The sequence below is a fragment of the Canis lupus genome, chromosome 33 (assembly GCF_011100685.1).
Source record: "Canis lupus familiaris isolate Mischka breed German Shepherd chromosome 33, alternate assembly UU_Cfam_GSD_1.0, whole genome shotgun sequence".
Lineage (NCBI taxonomy): Eukaryota > Metazoa > Chordata > Mammalia > Carnivora > Canidae > Canis > Canis lupus.
Genome location: NC_049254.1, coordinates 1,074,982 through 1,099,374, shown reverse-complemented (window position 1 = coordinate 1,099,374; position 24,393 = coordinate 1,074,982). Strand labels below are relative to the sequence as shown.

The window sequence follows — 24,393 nt, the reverse complement described above, 5'->3', positions numbered from 1 at the left end:
ACGTGCACTAACGTCCCAGCCGGTGGGCTAACCCCCCCCCCCCCCCCCGCACAGGGGGCGGCGAGACCGCTGGGGAGTCTGCGTGTGCGGAAAGGCGCCTCGTAAAAAAGAAGAGAGCGTGAACCCATCATAAACCTCGTAAAAGCACAGACCTTTGTCAGAAAAAATACAGCAAACCTGTCTGAGCCGAACCTCACGAAGGCTCCGGGAGGGCGGCTGCAGCGGCGCCGCGGCTGTGGGGAGGCGGAAGCGCCACGCGCCGGCCCCGCGGGGTCTGAGGAGCAGCTCCGAGCGCGGGAGCCTGCGAAGGGCCGGGAGGCCAGGCCGCGCCCGCCCCTGGGCTGACGCGCGCGGATCTTCCCAAGTGGGGGAAGGAGGAGTCCCCGAAAGGTACGGCTTCAGGGAAAACCGGGAGAGAAAGCGGCCAACGGCGGGGGGGGGGGGGGGGGGGGGTCGCGTCGTGAGCCGGGCGCGGCGGCCGCTTCCCCGCGAGGCGCAGCTCCGAGCCCCTGCGAAGGTCCCAGGGCGCCAGGGGCCGCGCTCCCCAGGCAGCGCCCCCGGCCCCGCGACCCCCGCGACCCCCGCGACCCCGGGCCCCGGCCGCCTGCTGGGCGCACAGGGCGACGGCACCACGGCCTCCTCCCAGGCCCGAGGGAGCCCCGCGTTCCCCGCAGCCCTCGGCGCCGCCCGCCGCCGCGCTTCCTCCCCGACCCCGACCCCGACCCCGACCCCGGCCCCAGGGATGAAGAGCCCGGGGCCCCTCCCCACGGGGCTGCAGTCCTCACTGCAACACGGCGGGGGGCGGGGGGGGCGGCTGGACCGCGGGAAGCCCTGCCTGCGGCTCCAGCTGCGAGGAGCCCCGAGGCCGCAGGGCTGACCGGCGTCCCAGCACCGCGCCCCCTCGGCGTCCCCAGGACGCACGGGCCGGGCCTCCGGGCCTCCTGACCTGCGGGCCTCCCGGCCTCCGGGCCTCCTGACCTGCGGGCCTCCGGGCCTCCTGACCTGCGCGCCTCCGGGCCTCCGGGCCTCCGGGCCTCCTGACCTGCGCGCCTCCGGGCCTCCGGGCCTCCTGACCTGCGGGCCTCCGGGCCTCCTGACCTGCGCGCCTCCGGGCCTCCTGACCTGCGGGCGCCTCCGGGCCCCATGCCTCCAGCCCCCGGGCCCCCGGACGTCCGAGCCTGCGGCGGGGAACGCGCACCCTCCCCCCCGTGGACGGCGCCCACTCGTGTGGGGCAGAGGCACCGTCCCCTGTCCGTGGGACGCCTTGTCTCAGACACGCAGCTTCTCCAGCGGTGGGAAGCTCGGGTGGACACGTACACAAAAGCAGCTATGCTGGCAAAGCACATGGACCTCAGGGTCCAGAGGACTTACTTTTCTTTTGAACTTCAACTTCAATGAAACTAAACAAGGTGGAGCTAGCTGTTCCATCTTGAACGAGTCACACCCATTCTAAGCTTTAGTTTGACCGTTAAGTAAAATTCTTAAAGTATTAACGTCTACTGAACTGAATGTTAGGAGAATCAGAAAAAAATATACACGGGAAGTGCCTGACGTGCATATCAAACTACAAAATGGGAGAGTGACATTTGGTTGATACACGTGTACGGGAGAGTCGGGCCCCCCTTTCACCTGACCGGTAGGTATTCTCGGGAGGAGGAGCTCGGTGGTGATTAGGTCGTGCTTCCCGTTCTTGAATTTCTCCCTTGACTCCCTGGTTACTAGCCTAAATCATTGTTCAGTCTTCAAAAGTGCAAAACACTGTAGCAAAGAGGTAAAAGGCAGGTATTCGATTCACTATATCAAAGTGACTCCCGAAGATACCAATCTTCATCTCTAGCCAAGTTGTTTTAGTCATGACACAAGTGATCTCTCTTTCAGACGTGTTTTTCTGTTCTCTATTGATTCACTGAAATCTATGGCCTTCAGATTAAGCTATCATTCCTTACTCATTAGAAAATATTAGAATTTAACATAGACCATGAGACAAAAGTCTGATGATTTTACCGCAATGATGTGCCCTAACCTTCCTCCTCTCTAAATACTGAGTATCTGCCATATTTATAGAACACTAAAGAAGGCTAAAGTAAAAAAATACACCAACACTATAGTGACCAAGATGGAATGATTTAGTTTCTTAGATTTTAAAACACATCAAAGAGGCCAGAAAACCAACTACTGTGAGGCTTGGACAAAATGGGAAAGTGGCAGATAAATAGGAAACAACAAATGAAGTTGATCGTCATTATTGGTGACTTCTGCATATGTGGATTCGCCTCCTCACTAAAGTTTATCTGTCACTACAAAGTCAATACCCAAGGCTTGCTCTTGGTCACTGGAAGGTTTGTACAGAGTGGCAGAAAATTTTTGGCTGGACGTGCACATTTCAAAAACAAGGAGAAATCCTGCCAGGTGGGTGGCTCAGTGGTAGAGGATCTGCCTTGGGCTCAGGGCATGACCCGGGGTCCTGGGATGAGTCCTGCACTGGGCTCCCCGCAGGGAGCCTGTTTCTCCCTCTGCCTCAATCCCAGGACCCCAGGATCACGCCCTGAGCCCAAGGCAGACGCTCAACCGCTGAGCCATCCAGGCGTTCCTAGCCTGTTCATTTTTAAATTAAAACACAGATAGGTTTTTTTTTGTTTGTTTGTTTTTAATCAGAAAGAAAGAGGAAAAGAGAAAAATGGTAAACAAGGGAAATTTTCTAGGGAATGTTTGAAAGCTGACCTTGCATCTATTCGTTATAACCACGAGGCGCAGACAAGATTGGATAAAGCAAGATCCTTAAGTAGAACTCTTGTTGAGCTCAACTTAAAGGAGGACACACATTTAAAATGGTTATGCTGGACTGAATGCATACGCAAGCCACAACATCCCACACACTCCTGCGTCTCCTACAGACATGAGACAGACGTGAGGGTCAGGCCGGCTGTAGATCAGGAGAAAGGGTGCACATGGCTGACACTTAGTCATGAAGAACAGGTGGGCCAGCAGCTGGCCACAGACGGACAGGCACCAACTAGAAGACAGTGGACAGAAGGCCTGTCAAAGGAGGGTGAAGGATTTCAGAGTCTAAGGTCAATGGGAAACCAAAAGCCCAGGCTTCTCCAAGTCAGATAATAACTGGCAAGGATGATGATTAATAATAGTACCAGGAAGAGCAACAACAATAATAACAATATGCGATCTCAGTTACTAAGCATTGGCTGTGGGTCGCCGTGAAGAATGATTCAACATATATTAACGGATCCTCGTATAATACTTAATTCCCATCCTGTGGATAATACAACTGAGTTTTGGATTTCTTATTCACGGAAGATCCACTAGCTGTCTGAGGTCTGCCTTACATACACTCTTAGTACTCCCGACACCCTGTCAAAGAGGGATTGTCACCACTTACATTCTAAAGATAACTCAGGCACTCAAAGACCAGTGACTTGAAGGCACACACCTCGTAACTGGAAATCTTGTCATTCAAAACCAGGCGGTTCTATGCCAATGGTTCTCACACGACATCAGTGGTTCTCACATGACGCAGGCATCATGATCACCTGGCAAATCCGCATTGATGAGCCCCCATACAGAGTTTCCGACTCAGTCTGCACTGGGACCAGACAGCTTACATTTCTTTTTTAAGCTAAAAAGAAGTATTTGAAGTATAGTTCACATACAGTACCGTATTTATGTGTATGACCTACTCCCCGGTGATGCTGCTGGTCTGAGGTCCACACTCTGAGAACTACTTTTCTAAACTCCCTGGATGTGGGAAGGTCATTTAAATTCTCTGTACCTCATTCTCTATAAAATATGTAAAAGTCAATCTTCCTCATAGGATGGTTTTGAAGATTAAATAAGGTACCATGTGAAACTGTACCTGAAAGTGCAGAGTACATAAAAAAGAAAGTCCTAAGTACATAAAAAAAAGATCTTATTATTGGACAGAAGAGTTCCAAAAGTAACACTTGAATTAGATTGTGATGTTTTAAGGAGTTGGAAAGCAAAAACAGTCATGTCATAAAACTATCATTTCTGCAATTCTAAGTAATAGTCACAGATTTATCCTGTGTCCTTGTATCAGATACAAAACCTTGTTTTGACCTCAAGGGTTTTTTTCTTTTTTTTTTTTTTCTTCCTGACTTGTAAATAACAAAAATCATATCATTTACCACAATACAGGAAGGTTGAGAAGAATAACTTGTACAATTATTTTATAGCACTTTGTGAAAATAATGGAGTATATAAAAGCTAATAATAAATTTCACCTTCCTCAAAGAACATTGTAAATTTTCAATCTTAGCTGATTTACTGCTATAGCTAAAGTGCTAAAGTTATAGACAAGATTTTTTTCCTGAAAAATCATCACCGTTAGGCTCTCTCTTTTAATGTGTCATCAATATAACTTATAATTATCTAATTGTCCAGTATCCTGACAATATATTCAGTTTCCTCACTTTCAAGTACATTGATTCTGTAATAAAAACTTCAGTCGCTTATAAAGAATAAAAACAGTCATTTTTTAACATAGCCCACGCATGTTAAAAAATCAGAAAAGGGAAAAAATCCAGTTTGGAGCTTTTAGAAAGTTGAAGTATCCCTTTACACTTTGAGAACACAGTGAACTGAAAGATGAGTGATCCTTTCTTATTATTTCTTCCTACGCAATGAAGATTAGCCACATGAACAGACATATCTTTCAGCAGCAATAGCATTAGGAGACATGTGTTTTCAGAAAGAGAAAGTTAATCTACGGAGGGCAGTTTGAAACTGGGGTGGCCTCACAGACTAGGTGTCAGAAGTTGTGAATTTTAATCCCTCCCAAACACCACCCAGTGCCACTGACTTGTGTGGCCTGGGGCAAGTGACTTGCTGCTTTTGGCATTTAAATGCATCCTTAGGAAAAATGGATAACGTTCCATTAACCTACCACAAATAATTGACCACGTGACTCTTCTGAAGGACTTCAGGAGCCCATCCTAGCTATCAGGGCCTTCACCTATCTTCTCCACTATCGCAAACATTTGGCAGAAACTTTGTAGAAAGCCAATGTGAAACGAGACTGGTAACAAAAAGAGCCTCCAATCAGTTAAAATTACAAACAAAACATACTTGTAGCCTAATGGAATCACGCCCTTTTAAAACAAAATCCTATCATTTACTGTTGTGCTTTCCTCAAACAAACCCAGGATCATCTCAGAAACTGTTAGCATTATGGCGTAACATTTTAAGTCTTTGCTTGATTCCCGTTTATTCTCAACATTTATTTATTTATTTTTTTTTTGCAGTTTTCAAAAAAAAAAAATTTAAAAGTCAGTCCAAGTTTAAGGAGAAATAAAGCAATGATTGATTCTATGCGGTGTGACTATACCGGGACAGCCTTCATAAAGTTATTTTTAAAACTTAACTGACTAAAAAGCAATATCTCCTTATGAAGTCTTTCCTTTTAAACCACCTTCTTCCAGCATGAAGGACTTTTAATGATCACGGAGAAACATCCTTTCTTTGGGATCCTGCTTCCAGGCTACCAGCGAGAACAGCAGGGCTGTGACTTGTGTCAGTCAGTGGTGCCCAAGCCTTTCTTTCCAAACGAGAATAGGATTCCAGACTGAATAAATCAAGTTTTTCCCTCTCTGCCTGAGTAACATCTGAATTAGCCACAGTGTAAAATAACCAAGGATAATTAATTATATGCTTTAAGTCAACCCTCATTCGCTTCCAATTCCAGTACACAGACATCTTTTTTTAAGGTCGTTACAAAGGAAATTACAATGATGCTCATCGTCTTCTACTTCTTGAAGGCTTTGCCATTACCTGCTATAACTTTTATAAAATAATCTTTAGTAAGAAAAGCTAACTTCACCCACTATCCTGCTGAGTTACCACGCACCTTCTGTTACGTGTTTTATTTCTATTTCGTTTCTACCCGTGCCTTAGAAAGAGAGATTTCTCTTCATCCGGTTTGCTTATACTCTGCAAGTTTCCTTACATTCTCTGAGAAAAAGATACCCCCAGGCAGAAGATGAGAAGAAATGGTAGAAGATATTAGACAATTTTTTTTTAATGCAGTCCTATGTTAAATCTTTTTTAAAGGCCACTGGCTTCCAAAGGTCTCAGCCCTTTCAAAGTTGGATAACTGAATCTCTGTTTCTGAAGAAAAATGTGTTAGGACATATTAAAAGAAGTTTTGAGAATATTATTTCATATTTGGTAAATGACCATGGTATTTTTTCACTGCTAAATTTTCCAGTCTATTCCTGTTTTTGAGATAATTTATTTTTAATGAGGTATCGTTTAATAAAACCAATTTGCTATAATCATAACAGTAGTATAACAATCATGTTGATCAGGAGAAAACACAAAAATATAAAGAAATCTAAAGTGTAAAAAAAATCTAATTACTCATGATGATTAAATATGCTAAGGGCTTAAGTAACTGAGTATCCTCAGTTTTGGAAGAAAATTAAGAGGTGTTTTAGAAACATTTACATGTAAAAACTGAGACCCTTTTGTCAAAATCTATAGAAGTCATTGAAGTTCATTGATTTATGTGTTGTGCTACCATTGAATTTAAATTCTCAATTGAATATTGACATAACTAAAATAATGAGACAGAATTTTTTTGTTTATAAAGATTTTTTTTTAAATTTATTCATGAGAGACATAGAGAGGCAGAGACACAGGCAGAGGAAGAAGCAGGCTCCCTGTGGGCAGCCCAATGTTGGACTTCATCCCAGGACCCTGGGGTCACGACTGAGCCTAAGGCAGAGCTACAACTGCTGAGCCAGCCACCCAGGCGTCCTGATGAGACAGACCTTTTAAAACTCATACTAGGGATCCCTAGGTGGCGCAGCGGTTTAGCGCCTGCCTTTGGCCCGGAGCGCGATCCTGGAGACCAGGGATCCAATCCCAGGTCGGGCATCCCAGTGCATGGAGCCTGCTTCTCCCTCTGCCTCTCTCTCTCTCTCTCTCTCTCTCTCTGACTATCATAAATAAATAAAAACTAAAAAAAAAAAAAACCTCATACTAATATGAAGACGTTCAGATTAAGCTAGATGGGAACTAAACTGGTTTCAATAAAATGATGGACATGAAAGCTACGATTCGGGATAGCTCAGGAGCCAGTTAACATGGGTTCAAATCCCATCTGCTTCCCTTAGTAATTGTGATCTAGGGCCAGTGATATAAACTCTAGGTCTAGTTTCCTTCTCTCTAAAGCTGAATTAATAATAAAACCTATTTCATAGGTTTTTAAATATTAAATGAGTCCACACTATGTTGTTTTCACTGTGGTTAAATGACCTTCGGAGTGCCGAACCTAGGAATTTAAATGAGGTTAGGTACCTACTGCTAGTGTCCATCAGACTTGAGAATCTTGACTCACAAGTTCCCAAACAACTTCCAGCTCCAATCCTGAAAACCTCCTTAAAAAAAAGAAACAGAATTTGCCGAGTATATATTCTCACTGTCATTTCTTCCTACTTTCACATTCAACTGAGGCAGAGGAACTTTCACAGAAGGGGGGGAGGGGGCTTGCAAGAAATAGGTCGCCCAGTCCTCACTCTTAAGACCTGACTTTCAGAGTGTGCTAGGTTTCATAAAGATTGAGAGGTAAAACACTGCTTAGTCCCTGACCTCTGCTGTTTCTACTATGTTCTTCCCTAAAATAATAATTTCAGCAAATAACGGGATGTATCCAGAAACCAGATGCTACTTCTTAAAAAGAGAGGGCATCATTTTATCTACTCAACCCTAACTGAGAACAGAAATTAATTAAATAATAAAAGCCATTGCATATTTTACTTTCTACATTTCCTAAAAAGCATTTCATGAAGTATTGGTGCACCAGGATGTTTACAAAGATTATTAAAATATGTATTTAGAGGGGCATTTTCTTACCCCCAAAAAATATTTTCTGTAGAACTATTCAGAGCTGCTACCTCAGTGTTGCGCTTAATGAAGCGAATGTGTGAGGGAGAACACTGAATACAGTATTTCCTGAAATTATTTGGCCTGGGATTCCCCATTTTTTCCTCCTGTAGCTCTAAAGGATTAATGTTCTTCATGATATCAGTTTCGGGAAATTTAGCCTTAGATAAAGGGTTACTTAAAAACAGAGAACTTTATTGCATTTTTCATTTATTACAGTTACAATTTTGGAGATGCACTTATACTAAGAAAATTATAACACTAACAAAGGTTAAAGTAGACTAAAGAAGAGTTTCTAATAACGCTGAAAAGAAGTTTTAAACTGTAATCAATTTCCAAAAGTTATTTTAATAATTCAGAAGTCCTCAGTTCCATTCAAATCTTGAAGTTACCAAAAGCTTAAGAGTCAACTTCCATTCCATCTGTATTCTTAAGGACTCTTTGGAACTTTAACATGGAATCAGGCATTTGATTCAAGACATTATCTTAACTCCCAAAGTGGAAAAGCCATGTTGTTTTCTTTGAAGACAGAATTCCATTTCTACTTTTATTCATTAATTCAGTAGTATCTCTCGAGATCTTAACATACCCTGCATGGATATATGCTTTGGGGATGTAACAGTAAATAAGATACATAGTGATGCTGTCTGCTCTTATGGTCTTCATCCAACTTGGAGACACAAACATTAACAAATTTATTTCAGAAATTACTTAACTCTAGTAAATACTGGGAAGCTAAGGTGCATGTGATGGTGAACTTATGTGTTCACTTGACCAGAACAAGGGATGCCAGACATCTGGTAAAACCCTGTTTCTGGATGAGTTTGTGGAGATGTTTCCAGAAGAAATGAGCCTTGAATCCACGGATTGAAAAAGGCAAAAAGTCCTTCCCAATGTGGGTGTGCATCATCTAATCCACTGAGGGCCCCTTAGAACCAAAACATGGAGGGAGGAAGGTTGAATTCTCCCTCTGTTCCTGACTGCTCACCTGAGACATGGATTTTCTCTTGTCCTGGGGCTAGAACTTACACAAATTGGCAAGTCTGGTTCTTAGGCCTCTGGACTCAGACTGGAATTTAAGCTACCAGCTTCCCTAGGTCTCCAGTTTATAAATTGCAGATTGTGGGACTTTTCCATCTCCATTATCATTATATATAATCTTTTGTATATATACACAAACAACAGTAGACTAGAAGAACCATTTAAGAATGAATATTTGTCAATGAATATACGTCTCCTATTGGTTCTGTTTCTCTAGAGAACCCTCACTAATACAATGCAGATGAATGTTAGTGTGGGAGTCTGTAACCAAGGGACCTCATCTACTTAAGAAATTTAAGTAATAGGTAAACCAAGACTAAAACATAAGCAGGATTTCATTGAGAAGGGGTAGGGTTGATGTGGGAGTTGATGAGGCAGGGAACACAGAACAGGGCTGACATCTGTAGGCCTTTCGAGTCCTGCATGAAGCCACAGAGGAATATTTTCGGACCTTGAACCCTAATGGAATTTGCCCTGCTGGGACGAAGACTTCCTTGGAACAAATGACTCCCTTATTCCTTACATTTTCTCCCTGTGAGAATGGGGATGTCTATCCTATGCTGGTCTCACCATTGTATTCTAAAAATAGATGACTTATTTTCTAGATTCACAGGTACACAGAAGAATAACATTTTGCTCCTAGATAGAGTCTCATTCATACTTTATTTAAAGGATGAAACTACACATTTTTTTAGTCTATGATACTTAGATGAGAATTTAATTTAGAGGCGATGCTAGAATGGATTAGGATTTTTGAGAATGTTTGAATGGGGTAAATGTATTTTGCACACGAGATGAATATGAATTTGGGGGCCATCAGGCAGACTATTGAGTCCTCCCAAATCAACAGAATCCCCTCAAAGTTACTATATACTGGAACTTCAGAATGTAACCTTCTTTGGAAACAAGGCCTATGCAGACGAAATTAGTTAAAATGGAAAGGGTGGGCCTGACATCTAATGAGTGGTGTCCTTGGAGCCTGCTCAAGAGAAGACACACACAAAAAGGGAGGAAGGCCACGTGAAGACAGAGGCAGGAATTGTGATACAGCTACCAGCTAAGGAATGCCAAAAACTGCCAACAAATGCCAGAGGCCAGGAAAGGGCAATGAAAGATTCTTCCCTAGAAGCTTTAGAGGGACCAGGACCCTGCCAACACCTTGATTTCACACCCTTAGTCTCAGGAACTGAGAGAGAATATTTTCTGTTGTTTGAAGCCACCCAATTTGTGGTTGCCTGTCCCGGCAGCTCTGGGAATTAATTCAGTTTCTCACCAGAGTCAATAGCCTGAGATATTTTTTGTTTGCATCACTATACAAATAGATATATATCACAGAGGTTTGTGAAGAGTACAGTTGAATTTCCTAGTTAGGTAGGCTAGGTAAATATAATATATATAAATATAAATATGGCAGTATCTTCTGAGGCTAGTTATAATGACTTGGGTTCTTTCCAGTGGAAAACCAAAATCTCAACTTTATAATATTGCATGTTTTATGTTTTACCTTTGGATATAGGTATTCAATAAGGTAAACGAATACTACCAATAGGTATATTAAGGACAACACTATGATATTATATTATCTATTATTATAGAGTTGAATTTCCTAGGTAGGAAATTTCTAAAATAATAAATATGGTTTTCTATATAGATGTCTCTATTAGTGTGTTTGAAAGTTAGAGGTCGCATAACTCTAAATAGCTGCTTAAAAACGTAAAATGGCTGAAAATGATTTTCGAGGAACAATGTGAATCTGATATGCCAGTGTTATGGATAAATCAATATCTGATGCTTGTAGTTAATTTTTATTTAAATAATTACTTCCTGGGTATGTACATTTATTAAAATATCAAGTGGAAATCAGTGTTATCAAACATGTATTTATTTTAAAATATTTATTTTGGGAGCACCTGGAGGGCTCAGCTGGTAAAGTGGCCGACTCCTGGTTTCAGCTCAGGTCGCGATCTCAGGGTGAGATGGAGCCCAGCGTCCAGCTCTGCGCTCAACAGTCTTGAGACTCTTTCTTCTTTCCACTCTGCCCCACCCCACTTCTCCAAAATAAATAAATAAAATCTTTAAGAATATATTTATTTTGACCACCTGCCATATATAAACCTTGTGCCAAGTGCATGCAGGTTAGTGGGAAAGAAACGATCCACACAGTTTAAAAATTCATATAAAATAGTAAGTTCTATGTAGGGTGTGGTCACGGAGAAGAACAATACGTATATGTTCAATCGAGCGATCAGGGCGCGGCCCCCTGAGCGAGTGGCTTTTACCTGGAGGCTGAAGTAGTAGAAGGAGCAGAACATAGAAGAGGGGCAGGAGGCCCGCGATGTTGGGAAACGCTGATGTGTGACATCCCCGCGCAGCACATCATGTTTCCAAACTGGCGAGGCGAAGGGCCGAGCAAATGCTAAACTAACATAACGAAATCAGGTAAGCCTGAAATCAGGAAGTGTAAGGCCATCTTTGAGAGATTTTGACAGCGGAGCGTGCGCCCGGGCCTTGAGGATGGAGTCTGAGAACCACCAGCACCGACAGCCTCCCGGGCCATCACCCGCGCCGGCCTCGTGGACGCTGACGGCGGCGGAGGGAGCAGCGCCCAGCCGGCGGCCGCCTCGTGGACTGGAGCTGCGGCGAGGACGGGCGGGGGTGCCCGGGCTGGGTGCTGGAGCCCCGCCTGTGGTCCAGGGCGCCACCCGGGCCCGGGATCCGGCCCGCGTCTCCCTCAGCCTGTGCCTGCCTCTCGCTGCGTGTCTGGGGAAGAAATAAAGTCAAGAGAGAAGAAAAGAGAAGAGAAGAGAAAGGAGAAGAGAGAGAAGAGAAAGAAGAGAAGAGAGAGAAGAGAAGAGAAGAGAGAAAAAAAAGAAAAGAAAAAAGAAAGAAAAAGAAAGAAAAAAGGAAAGAAAGAAGAAAGAAAGAAGAAAGAGAAAGAAAGAAAAAGAAAGAAAGAAAGAAAGAGAAGAAAGAGAAGAAAGAAAGAAAAAGAAAGAAAGAAAGAAAGAAAGAAAGAAAGAAAGAAAGAAAGAAAGAAAGAAAAGAAAGAAAGACAGGCGTAGGGAGCGCATGCGCCGAGCGGGCAGCACAGCCTCCCAGAGGCCGCCCGCGCCCCGCGCCCCGCGCCCACCGGAGACCGGGCAGGGCCGCCGCGGCCTGCTGGGCACCCCGCCCTCGGGGGTTCTCACCGCGAGCAGGGCAGAGCCGAGCAGGAAGTGGGTCGGTTCCGTCTACAGCACCGGAGCCGTGAGCCGGAGCACACGCTGCCTCGGCCCGTCGGAGCTGCGGTCCACGCGGGCCCGGAGCGCTCGGGAGCCGTGTCTCCCTGAAGCCCGGCGTGGTCCCGGCCCCGCAGCCCCGCAGCCGCCCTCCCTGGGGGCGGGCGCCACATCCCCATCAAGCGCCAGCCGCCCAAAAGAGGAGTCAGAACGCGCTTGGGGCCCAAACCACGGGAGCAGGGCCTCAGGCCACAGCCTCCAGCGGCGACAGCACCGACAGCACCCGTCTGAAGCCGACCGTGCGACCCACCGTGCGACCGACCTTGCGACCGACCGTGTCACCGACCGTGCCACCGACGGTGTCACCGACCGTGCGACCGACCGTACCACCGACCGTGGGACCGACTGTGTCACTGACCGTACCACCGACCGTGCCACCGAGGGCCGAGCACCGCCCGGGCCCCCAGACATCGTTGGGCCCACCCCGATCGCCTGGAGGAGGGGAGCCCAGCTCCCACCACCACCCAGCACCACTGCTCCCCTGCAAATGGATCAAAACTCTTTAATTTCAAGGCACAGTTTCTATTAAATGCGTATCCCTTTCCCCTCATCATGAAGTCGAAGAAAAGTAAGTTGAACCATTAAGTCTGGGACCTTCCATCCTTGAAATCCAAGATTTGGTAGGTAATTCACCACTTAAGTAAGAGTGTGCTTTGGGGATCCCTGGGTGGCACAGCGGTTTGGCGCCTGCCTTTGGCCCAGGGCGCGATCCTGGAGACCCGGGATCGAATCCCACATCGGGCTCCTGGTGCATGGAGCCTGCTTCTCCCTCTGCCTGTGTCTCTGCCTCTCTCTCTCTCTCTCTCTCTCTCTCTGTGTGACTATCATAAATAAAAATTAAAAAAAAATATATTAAAAAAAAGAATATGTGCTATGCCCCAATCATTCTTCTAGCCACTTAGTATCATCCGAAAACGAAGTAAATATCTGATGCAACTCTTCCTTCTAGTCAGAGAGACAATCAGCATAATCGTTAAGAAGATCACTAGGTTGACAGTGATAACCACACTGGAAAAAAAAAACCAATGTAAGTCAAATAAAGTGAGAGGATTGGAAGTTCTTTGGAGCATTTGCAGTAGTCTTGTTAAAGGCCACTATACCTGATATTTATTCAACAATTCCAGGCTAGTGACAAGATAGTGATGACTCTCTCCTTTCCTGTCATCCTCTTCCTACCACCTGCCATGTTTAGGTAACAGAATAATCCACTTCAACTCCAGTTACTGAGTTTCCCTATAGGAAAACTTTAATTTTAGTTCAGAACTGAGATCTCTCATCAGTTCTGCTTGGCTTTGGAGTCTCCAGCTATTGTGGCCATTGCAAGTGAGGGACATTGATAACAGGGGTATTCACACTTGGAAAGATGGTTTAAGAATAAGTCCTTGGGGACCCCTGGGTGGCTCAGGGGTTTAGCACCGCCTTTGGCCCAGGGCATGATCCTGGGGTCCCGGGATCGAGTCCCACATCGGGCTCCCTGATGGAGCCTGCTTCTCCCTCTGCCTATGACTCTGCCTCTCTCCGTGTGTCTCTCATGAGTAAATCAATAAAATCTTTAAAAAAAAAACCCCAGGGGATCCCTGGGTGGCTCAGCGGTTTAGCGCCTGCCTTTGGCCCAGGGTGCGATACTGGAGTCCCGGGATCGAGTCCTGCGTCAGGCTCCCGGCATGGAGCCTGCTTCTCCCTCCTCCTGTGTCTCTGCCTCTCTCTCTCTCTCTCTCTCTCTCTCTCTCTCTATCATAAATAAATAAATAAATATTAAAATAAATAAATAAATAAACAAACCCAAATATTATTACCCAAAGAATATTATGTGCTGTCAATACATCAGTCCTTAAGAAAGTCTTGCTTTACCAAGATAGAGCTGATACTCTTTGAATAGGAAATTTTAAACTGAGCAAAAAATTTCAGGATTCACTCTACACACAATTGTAAGTATATTACCCATTATGTAGCCTCTCTTATTATTTGGGGTGAATGTAACATCAAACAAGGAAATATTATTAATCACAAAACTAAATACATAAAAATTATTTTCCATTTGATCACTGCAGAGAAGAATGATTTCAGGCATATATTATCTGCTGACAATGACTTTTTAACATGGAAAACAAATTCCAAGGTATGTTTCCAAAGCTTTTAAATAAGAGCTTATAGAAATTTACCTTGTTATTAAGCACAGGGTCTGAATGTGAATCAAAAAGGATATTTCAGAGTGGAGGAAAGTGAATTCAACAGACTAAAAGAAAAGTGGAAATACTGTTCATCATTTTCCTGTATTGTTTTCTATGAAATCGTAAGGATCAATCTTCAAATCAAATGGCTATATTTGATATTATTTATGAGGGCTCTAATTAAGAAGGCTGAACATTCTTTTGCTCTCTGATTTTTTTCCCACTAAAATGTATAGTATATTTAGAATATGGAAAGGAAGTAGGTATGCGCATGAGTAGTGTAAGAGCATGAGTTCCCCATATCATGGCCTTTTGCTATGTTAAAAGAACGAAACAAAACATATAAAAAAACTCATCCTATTTTTTCTATTTCAAAATTTACCACAAACTATGATTTCAAATCAGATTTTCTTAATACTGAGTTTATCTTTAGCCATAAGCTTCTCATTAAGTGACTAAATTTGATGTTTATGCAAATATGAAATGAAGCTGGAGTTTTAGAATATTTACAGACTTAGGCATCTCTCTAGATCATTCCTATTTATTTAGAATGGTATCTTAAAGTTTGTGTTTTTGCAAGGAATTGACAATTGATCTCAATCCCCTTTGAGAGTATAGCCTTCTAATAAACATGTGCATGCACTTTAAAGTTCAAACCATAATACTTGTCTACATAGAAACTAAGAGAACAGAGGAGTGTTTTAATGATTAAAGGCTGGCCTAAGCCAGGCATAGTTTTGAGAGAAAGTGTAACTTTGAGGTAGGGAGGAGGGCATGGTGTGGGTGTGAATTTTATATATCTTTCAATTTTGTAAATCCACTCTTTTCAAAGAAAACCCCAAGAGTTCCTCAAATATAAGTGTATTGTATCTGTCTCCATCATGTACTTGAGGGATTTTATCCCTAGAGTGGGGTATAGTTTAGCCATTGGAAAAAGAAAAAAGGGATAAAATACTATAGCATATAATTTATAGTTATTAACAGGGAAAACTTTGGTTTTTTTAATGTAAACCTATAACTCCTGCTGGGATCAGAAGTATCATTTGCAGAACTCTTTTAACCAGTGTTTCACCTCTCCACTTGTCAATGCATAAATCTTTTTCTATTGCCTGGAATAACTAAATGACATCTGGCAATGGGGAAACGACGAAGTCGGGGGTAGGGAGAAGGAAAGTCCGTTTAAAGCAAATGAGTTAGAAGAACTAAATTCTATCAACGTCTTCCCTAAACTACATTGATGTTTTATGCTATTACCTTAAAGGAAAAGATATATATAGATAGATATAGATATAGATATATATTTATATATTACATATAATATAAATTAGTATATATTCTACAAACTATATTATACTTGCTGTTGACATCTATCAAGGTAAAGGCATTACAAACTTGAACAATATCTGTAAAATATGAATAGACAAAAAGTTCAATGTTCCTAGTTCTCAGGGACTTTGAAAAAGTATGTATTTTCTTTTTAATGCTGAAGGAGCAACTGGCAAATGGGATATGAATTTTTTTAACCAAATGTATTTTGCATCTGTATTTCAGTTGAGGATTTTCTTTTTTGATACGAATATAGCAAAAATATAAAGTGTTCTCTCTTGTTCTGGAATTTAGTCTAGCATAATATATGTTTAAATATGGCCCAAACCAGCCCTGGAATTCAACATTTCTAACAGAATTCAACGAAACATTAATTATCATTGTTCTTGGCAAGCATATGTGGAAATTTGGAAATGGTGTACAGTATGAGAAATATATGGAATCACATTTACTTTGCAAATATTTCATATTTCTTTTTAAAGAACTGCTCCTCTAACTATGACATGTTTTTGCTCTATAATATATTATTCCCAAATAGAAGATCTATAGAAACTAAGACTCAAAGTATAATCCATGATTTTCTTTCGCATAAGCTGTATATCCCATAATTATTTTTACCTGTATCCATATGCTTCATTTCAAAAGACTAAACAAAATGCTCTCCATAACAAAGAACATATATAACATATTTAAATGGAGATATCCTACGCTACTTGGAATGATACAATGACCTAATATATTTTTCTATTAAACAGAATATATGGCTAACATGTCAATTATTTGAATTATTTCACCCAGATACAACAATATCATGGAGTAAAGAAAGCATGTCAATTGACTAACTTACTCTATGGAAGACAAATTGACAAAAAAATTAAATTGTTATTAAAATAAAAATGGTATTTGAGTATTGTGAATTATATTTGATTGTTTAACATATTTATCTTTATAATTATGGGAGAGTTGAGAGAGCATGAGCTCAGTAATCAGATTGATTTGTGTTTGAATCAGAGTTGTACCCTTTGCTGATTATATTACCTTAGAGAAATTATTTAATGTCTCTGAATTATGATTCTAACCCTATTAATTAGATTTATATCACCTACCTTCAGGGCTGAGATATTATGAAAAACATATCTAACACATAATCTGCCTTATAAATTTCAGTCAACTCTCTCGTATGTCATTTTTAATGTTTACATATGATAAATTAATTTAGCCTAGAATTGTTACTGTGATTGAAACATTTATCACTTTCTATAGGTTATTATATTAGGCTCCCTCTTTAAAGAAATAACTATAATCTATTTGAAACATTTTTAAAAAAAATCCTGAAAAGAAGCATGTTTCCACAGGTTCTGATTCAAGAGGATTTGTTTGTTTTGATCTTTTCTTGTTTTTCCTGTTAGCAAAAAAGAAAAAAAAAAAAAAACAAAAAAAACAAGAAACAGGAAGCCCAAACGCTTGACAAGAGTGTGGCAAGAGAAATTCTGTATGGTTCAATAGTCTGACAGTAAATTTTATTTTAAAACTAAGAAAGTTGATTGATTTTTCTCAAAACCAAACTTGTAGACACTAAACTTCTGAAGACTTTCAAATTTTCAAGACCAAAATCATTAAACATTATTCTTTATGTCTAACTGCTTAGTGTTAAGGCTGACCTTTTTGTGTCATGATCCCAAACAACTAAGTCTACACCTAATGTTTCTACCAATTCCATGAAAGATTGATTCTAACACTTGCTAACTGCAGCCTCGTGAGAAGGTCTGTGGAACTTACTTAGATGAACACAACCAATCTTGGTTGTTAAATTTGCAGTCTCACAGAAAAGTATCACTAAGCATTCCTTGGGAGAAATTTTACTGCCCTAGGGAATCAGTTGGGGCTTCATACAGAACACTGAGGGAAATGGTAGTATTTTTACATCTAGAAGCCATCCCGAGAAAGAGGGTAAGAGAAGAGCGCCTGAGGAACAGGCAATGATGAGACAGTTTGGGACCTTCTGTAAACTATGACGTACTTAGTGTGTCCAGTTGGTGGAACTCACTGGAAACTCTAGTTTGGTGTAAGCATTGGGTCAGTACAGGTCATCAGTGGCAGCAGTAAGAACTAGGTCATTGAGACTAGGTTCTCGAAAGCGTAGCAGAGGAATCTGGAATGCCGTAGAAGAGTGTGAGGACTTAAGGAAGTAATATAACTAGACTAACAAATTAGGGAAATTAATTTTGCAGTTCTTCATAAGGTAGAAAAAAGTAGGGAGACGTGAGAGACAAACAAAAAACACCAAAAACAAAACCCAAACTAAACCAAAACAACAATTAGTGATACTTTGGTAATACATGTGGGAATTACTGAAGTCCTAAAACAATGTAGAAAGTATGCAAATTAATCAATAAATAGTAAGAGAAGAATTAACTGAGTGAATGTGTGAGGGTTGTTACATCCATAAAGCTTCTCTGGTTCTAGACAAGGAACAAAGGAGCTTTTGCTAATGCAGGAAAGTGGCTCAGGGGAGCTGATTTTGTAGGCAGGATGCTGATTTTGGTTTTGAATAAAATCAACTTTCTCAGTTTCAAGATATTCAGAAATTGACCACATTCAGAAATATAGTAATAGAAATATAGGACTTCAACTAAAAGGACATTAAACATTGGAAATTATGGGTAATACTGGGCAGCCAAGAATGGACTATAATGGACAAGATTGGTTGCTAGACCACAGTCCTCCTCACCTTATTCTCTAGCACAGCCATCAGCATCCATGACCCACCTCCTCTCCTGGCAGCCGTGACCCTCAGAGCAAGCTGAGGGCACCACAGCTTAAGCCATGGAGGGCGATTGTGTCAGGACAGTGAATGAGCATGTGACTTCATTCTAATATCTAAGACCTGATATGAAGCCTGCTGAGAGAAATTGGAAAAAAAAATATCCCCTCTTGTAAGAGAAAACCTAGGAATACATTCTCTTTTCTGGATACAATGGAATGGCCACCACCAACTTATGACCAGCCTCCAGTGATGTAACTGCAGGGATTACGGCAGAACAGAGAAAGAATCTGGGTTCATTAGGATTTTTTGATTTCAGATAACAATATATCCTGAAACACATCATATCTCTGCACCTCCTGCCATGTAAAGTTAGATACATTTTCCTGATTTTTTTTTCCTGCTTGTTCGACCAGGGGTATCTATTATTATACCCAAAAGCAATTCCCACTGCTAACAACATTTAAAAGATTTCTATGTCAAAGGGCCAAAGGGAAATAAAAATGGGAACAGAATACTGGCAGTGGAAGTTCATGTTTTAAATTGGGAAAAATAGCCATGTAGATCCGTATTGTGGAGATTAGAAAGGACCAGGGGTGATAAATCACAGAGCTGTAGAAAGGCAGACTTTCTAGAATGAGTCTGGTGAGCAACAGAGCACTTGCTTCAGAGAGATCAGGGAAGATGAGAATTGAGAAAGAAGGTCATTAATTTGGAATCTGGAAGTCTCACGTTGTGAACTCTAAGCACATCATTTCCACGTGGTACCACACGCAAAAAAAAAAAAAAAAAGGCAGGGATTGTATGATGAAAGAAGGACAGACAACATATGCTACAATTCATTAAGGAAATGATTAGACTTCCATATTAGTTTAGATTAAGGAAAGGAAATAAATTGGGAAACTTGAGAAGATATATTGAGAAAGTATTTGTGTTTGTGTTTTGTTTTAATTGGGAAGACATCATTATGTCCAAGTAAAAAAAGGTAAATTAAAGCCAGGTACCGTGAACAATAGGCAGTGGACACAAGAGGCTTGAGCACGACTTCAAGCATCTGTTCCCCAAGGCTCTGCATGTTACCATTGTCTTTGCTTTCAGTCTCCGTGGACAACCTCATCCACCCTCTTGGTCTTTAGCTGTACCTATTATTGACAAATTTCACAAATCAATATGTCAATCATGTCTTTAGCAATGAAATTTAAACTCAAATTTTAAGTTTGCTTACCAGTTATACTTAGATGTCCATCCCACAAGGATTTTGAGGACAAAGTGCCCCAAACTGAACTCATCATTTTTTTTCACAGTCCTGTGTTTTCCCCACCCTTCTTATTTCTTATCGGAAAACAGGGTCACCCAGATTTCTCTCTCCCTTAGGTAACCTACTTCCATGGATTTCAGATCCTATGTACTTTTGGGGTCTGTTCATTTCTTCAGTTTGATAAAACTGGTTCAGGAAAAGGCCATCACTACTTCTTGAAGTGACAATGATAACAGCCTCCATCTTTCTATGTCTAATTGCCAAGATCTATCTATGTCAATGGTTTGTTTCAAGACATTCAAAGCTAACCCTTCGCACACATACCAAAAACACCTCCCCAGATGCACATTTACAAAAAGTTGCTAGGATGGTATATGAGATGCTATATTACTTGTCCTCTGACTGTTTCTCAGGTAATACTTCCCATCCCTGCCACCACCCTTGTGTTTCAGTAACACCAAAATATTTGCCATCCTGCTTACATCTTACTTATTTCTTACCTTCCAAATTCTGTCATGATATTTTGTCTTATTTCAGGTTCCTTTATCCATTTCCCCTTTTATGTGCCTAATTATCTCCCAATAATTCTTCAAGATCCACCTTAAGTTTATTTGCTCTTTAAAATCATCTTCTATCCCCACAACTTGGGCTGAGTCTTCTCCAGTCTTAAAGGTTGATATCCATTAGTCTCTCTTGCTTGCCTTGAAATCATTTCCTTGACTGGACTTCTTCCTATTGTTTATCTCTTAAACAGGGAACTGTTGGGAAAAATAACTGGGACTTACATTTGCAATTATCCTCCATATCTAGAAAAGTACTGGTGCAGAGTAGATGTTCAATGAATTGTTGTTGTTGGTGCTGAATATTTTTATTAAGAGACTAAGTCAACAAATACCTTATATACTTCTCTCTCTCTCTCTCTCCCTCCCGCCCACCCTCCCCCCCCCAAACTCAGATATATAAAGCATCAGTAAGAAGTCCTCGGACAAGAACTTCAATTTGACATCATCAAGCAAGAAAATCCACTTTTCCAGAGAACATTAAACTGACATTACTTTCTGATGATTTCAGAGGTAGTAAGGGGCAAAATGAATAAATCATTAAAATGTTCATTGTGAATTTTGAAAAAGTCCAGAATGCTTCTTATTACAACCCATATTTAACTTTCTTAGATGCTATTCAAATTCCTGTCAAAGAAAAGTGATTGAAAGTATGTCCACTGTATCATGGAACATGCAGGGTGACAATTGTCATGCAGTATATTCACACATAAAATAATTGAGCTGCCATAGCCCATGGAAATGATGGCAACTTCATTGTGTCCCTAGCAAGCTCTTTGACACAACCTAGCGGGAGAGTCAAAGAATCAGGCCAGCAGGGGGCCACATCTATTCAATAGCGGGTTGGGGTATGGACAGCTATGTCCTATATCACATTAAAGGGATGTCGGAGCCATCAAAATGCTACTCCATCTTCCAAAAATATAAAGGGTTTCATACAAAATTTCAACTTCATATCTTTATTCTCTTTCTAAAAATTAAAGCATATAATTAGTTCATAATAGGAGCTAAATGAGTTGCAAAAGTTTATGATTTACTGAGAGAATTTCTTTAAGCTTCTGAGTATCTAAAACACTTTTTATCCCATTATAAAATACAGATTGGAAGTTTATGTTTTGCATTGATGTATTTTATTGGGGCTTTTGGCTCAGTTGATGTTTCTCAGCCATGTTAAAATCTTCAGAACAACATGGTCTAAAATGCAGAAGATTGCATGACTTTAACAATTCCACATCCTGTGTGAATGTTATGTCCCTGACTTAAAGGGTTTCCTTTAAAGAGTCAGTTTTTCTATGGTTTAAATTGAGCATACCAGTCTCACAGCATCAGAGAACAGTAAAGGGGAGCTGGGATTCGAGCCTACTCTTTCAGTAAAGGGCTTTTTCCAGTATCCAACTGTGGGTCTAATTTATTCTCCTGAGATTCCCCATTCTAGTATTTCTAAATGATCTTGTATATGGCAGGGTTTTAAGTAACCCGATTATGCTCTTACTTTTACATCATAGGCAAAGAATTAGAAAAGCTGTCCTTGTACAATTTGACCCACTTCCCTAAAGACTTTTTAACCTGAAGCAAAATCCATTTAACCGGCCAAGGCTAGCACTCTGATAACAGTAGCTGCCAGCTGGGCGGACAGTTCCATGATGCACACAGGCATCCACGTTGACTCCAGACGATCCTGGGACATGATATTTAATTCACACTTCAGAAAAGGTGTTATAGATTAGTCGTCCACTGCAGTAGGATTTTTCACAATTATGAGAGTCAACTAGATTTGTAGATTTGTTCTGTCTCACCGGAACCACCCACATAAAGAACTTTATAATTCTTCTATCCCTTTCCATTTCATTATTTTTCAAGGTAAAATAACCTCTTGGCTATGTATAAATATTACTCTTTAATATTTATAAAATCAATCATCTTATTTACAAGACACAGAAAGCCATTTTATAAAGTTTGATGATATAATAGATATGAAAATAGCATAATGTTGTAATATTATTAACTATGAAATGCTTTAGAAGATAAATAAAACACCCTTTTCGACTGTCTTTCCTTCAAATATCATTCAGTTAATCATGGATTAACTGAATACTCTGGATACTCTAGAATGCATTAATATAATAGCTTTAAATTTATCTCCAGGATAAGGACATAAAGGATGTGTGAATTTTTAATGAAACTTCAAGTTTTGTTTTTTTTTTTAAGACCAAGTATGTACTAATTATTACTAGGTTTGGCATGATCTGTGCTATTTATCTTTTAAAAACAGTGAAATGAAGGTGAATTAAAACCATGATGGACATTGATATTCTGTTTTTTTTTTTTTAATGTTTCTTCATGACTATCCAACCATGTTTACCCTTTCTGCATTTCTCTTTAATAATTCAGACCAACCTGAATGACAGCAAGTGATAGGAGTGTAACAGTTCATCTAGGGGGTTAACTGCAATTGAACTTTGCCCAAAACAATCGGTTCAACTGCATTTTCATAAGAACAAGTGTTACTTAATTTCCAAGAACGAATGCTTAGCCCAGTAGCAAGAGCTTGGAAAAATTAAGAAGCCAATACTTCCAACAGGATCATTCAGCTGTGCACTGTGTAGTCAGTGAGATGTTCTTGTGACATGATAGCCACTCATGAAGTCACATAGCAACATCACCGTTACTGATATTGGCACCGTGGTGAGTAAAGTCAACATAAGAAATTAAGATAATCTGAAACACCTTTCTATGTTCTATTCTACTTCTTTTCTAATCTTAGCATTTGTGGAAACACTTATACAAACTTTACAACCACTAAATTAGTACTTTTGTAAATAGAAAGAACGAAAATATATATATATATATTTGTTTCAAGACTCAAAGAATAAAGTATTTTTTAAACTTCTCATCTTCCTTTTACTGGAAAGAACCATTTAAATGTATTGAGTGTATAAAAATCGATGATCCGTGTGATTAACTTAGACCATTTTGAAAATCACAGTATTTAAACTTATAATATGAGCATACATTCCAGTTTGTCTGATTAAAGTATGAGCACACAAGCAAAGTAAACATAGAATATAATAAAGTTATTTCTTCCAGCTTTCCTTGAAATGGACATTCCAGAAAAGCCAGTGTGGCTGACTTAGAAATCATCCTAATTTTAGTTAAAACTCTCGTCATGGGCAAATTTCTCCCAATATTTATTTTCAGCATTATTGTGTGTCAATAATGTAACAAAGTTACATAATGTTACAAATACATAGCATTATGTTACAATAATGTAACATAAAGGAAATACTAAACTATTTTACTGCAATGCACAATTAAAATGGTTCTCACATTGAACTTTATAACAATTCTTAAGTTACTTTATTTAAAACATTAATATTAATATGTGATTCTAACAAAATTATTATTTTTTAAACAGGAATAGTCTATGGGTTTTAGCCTGTAGCAGGAATGGCTGTCTCAGTAGAATTATAGTTCTTGACGTGAAACTGCTTTAAAAATCATCAGCTCGTATTGCAGCATTGGTAGCAATTAGGTAAATACATTTCTCTTTAGACTTTGCACTGGATTCCCATCCCTGCCAACTGTGCATTTCCTTTCATATATATCCTCATCAATTGGAAAGCACCTTAAAAGAATCAACCTAGGTTTGAAATCATCTTTTATTGCACTAAAGGACAACTTAATCTTGTTTTCTGAAGCAGCAAAGTATAATTTTATTTACCGCCCCATCAATAAGATCCTGAAACTTGAGATTTATAATATCTGTTGGATATCCGGATAAACAGATATTATAAATATCTGTTTATCTCAGGGAGAGAAAAAAGAACTATTCAATAATTATGGGAAATATTTAGTTTTTGTTCTTGAGATACATATTTCTCTTATACTTTCATTAAAAAAACTCAAAGTAAATTATATCATCATATTTTTATTTACTTGTATTCCAAGAAATAATGAACTACTTAGATTAGAAACAAAGAATATGAACTACATTCTATTAAAACAATGTAGAGGGTGTTTAAAAAAAAAAAAGCAAGTGACTGATAAGCCACTTAGGTTTCTTCTTTTTTAAAATGAA

The 24,393-nt window shown here is 40.4% G+C and overlaps 1 protein-coding gene and 2 long non-coding RNA genes across 4 annotated transcripts in view; 1 reads left to right on the top strand and 2 right to left on the bottom strand.

The window, feature by feature from the left end:
• The window catches only part of LOC119877828 (ephrin type-A receptor 3), a 285,497-nt gene that overhangs the window by 135,865 nt on the left and 125,239 nt on the right, over positions 1-24,393 (bottom strand). The gene's annotated exons all lie outside the window — the stretch shown is intronic.
• Positions 1,172-24,390, top strand: LOC111093754. The gene is made up of 2 exons (XR_005383097.1): positions 1,172-1,636; positions 20,711-24,390. It is a non-coding gene; the product is annotated as an uncharacterized LOC111093754 (long non-coding RNA).
• Positions 15,739-24,393, bottom strand: part of LOC102153818 — a 29,462-nt gene continuing 20,807 nt past the window's right edge. Inside the window, exons 2-4 of the long non-coding RNA XR_005383096.1 lie at positions 20,256-20,513; positions 19,502-19,639; positions 15,739-15,810 (exon numbers count right to left, since the gene is read on the bottom strand). This is a non-coding gene — a long non-coding RNA (uncharacterized LOC102153818). The remainder of the gene's footprint in view (positions 15,811-19,501; positions 19,640-20,255; positions 20,514-24,393) is intronic.